Below are 1565 nucleotides of genomic sequence, written 5' to 3' on the forward strand. Positions count from 1 at the left end.
GATTTTCTTCCATGTGTCCCCAGGTTGAGGGGGAGGTTCTGGTTCTAGTACAAGACAATTGAAGGCAATTAAGGAAATGAAAGGAAATTAAAATTGCTTGGGTCCTGTCATTCATCGGTGACTACTGTCATCATTTTGGAATGCTTTTGTAGCTTAGGAGTACATTAAATGTATAACGGTCGTATAAAGGAATGCACTTTTTTCAAGTTTAGCATCAGTTTTTTCTCCCAAAACATTTTTCCTCTGCTATTTGGGCTTTCCCTCTGTCTAAAACTTTTTCAAAAATGTCTTATTGATTGGATATGTCCAAGAAGTATTATAACGTATTTGTTCAACACTTCAGTTTTTCTCCACTTATTTTCCTATTACACATAACGTTTCAGCGGGATTCTTGTATGTCAGTCTCTGCATGAATGACTGTGTTCATAAGACGGATTCCAAGAGGCAGATATATGACCCTGAGTTGCTCTCCAGAAACTGGGCCTGGAGTCTGGCGCCGGCAGAATGCTGGTTTCCCCACATCCCTGTCATGGCTCGATCTGTTTTCTGCCGCAAGAAAAAACTCCGTTTGCACGAGCAAAGAATTTAGAACCACTAGAATAAGAATTTTGTGCTTTGCTGGCCTTGTTTCAAATCAGAGAAGCAAAGTGCTGGGGCAGTCGGTCAGTTGGGGTGAGTGAGGAGCAGAGAGGGGCAGCGGAGTATGGTCTGGGGAAAATACGTTCTGTCACGTAAATGGCTCATCTGTTGGCACTGGTGCTGCAACGCAGCAGTTTCCAGCAAGCACACCGAGCTGCGTGGAGGTTGCAGATCGAGGCAAGGCTCAGATGGCTGAATGGCGGCCTCCTATTCTGTCTGCTCATTTTTGTCACTGTCCCAATTGACTGAGAAGCTCTGGGCTGGGCCGGCCTTCGAGTCGAGCATCCTCTTGGTCTGCTTGTCCACCGACTCCTCTTGAGACACGGGTGGGATGGGGCCGTACACACAGTGCTTCTCCCAGACCAGAACGGGAGCGGTGGCTGATGGAGGACGTGGCGGTGCCCACAACCATCTCCGCTTGTCTGTGCTCCTGTCCTTGTCAGCTGGGCTCTCGTCGAACTGAGTGGGGTACAATTCAGCTGTGTCATCAATGGAGAGGACGCTGCAGGAAGACTTCTCCTCCTCCTTCGAGGCCTATCTGGCTGGCAGACAGTCCTGATGTGGGCCACATCAGGCAGGGGAGAGTCGTGCCATTTGACAGAACTCGAGAGAGCATGCTTTTCATGCCTCATGACACTTCCGCGAGCTCATACAAACACTGAGGCCAAAACGGCCCACTTGCTGATTGGGTGAGACACACAGGTGGCCGACGCTCTGCCGCTATTATCTGCTGTGACTGCAGTGACCACCCGGGGAAAACGGAATTAAAACGAAACCCTCTGTGTGCGGGCACTATGCTATGCCCCGACCCACATTATCATGTGTAATTCTCAGAACAGCCAGGTGAGCTGGGTGGTCTCATTATTACACCGTTTCTAGGTAGAGAATGGAGGCTCAGAGAGGCCCAATCTCTTTGATTCAAGCAC

At 49.3% G+C, this 1565-nt stretch overlaps 1 pseudogene; it reads right to left on the minus strand.

The window, feature by feature from the left end:
- Window positions 1-846: 846 nt before the first annotated feature.
- Window positions 847-1173, minus strand: LOC115284976 (annotated as a pseudogene).
- Window positions 1174-1565: the final 392 nt, after the last annotated feature.

Source organism: Suricata suricatta, unplaced genomic scaffold (genome assembly GCF_006229205.1).
Source record: "Suricata suricatta isolate VVHF042 unplaced genomic scaffold, meerkat_22Aug2017_6uvM2_HiC HiC_scaffold_3002, whole genome shotgun sequence".
Lineage (NCBI taxonomy): Eukaryota > Metazoa > Chordata > Mammalia > Carnivora > Herpestidae > Suricata > Suricata suricatta.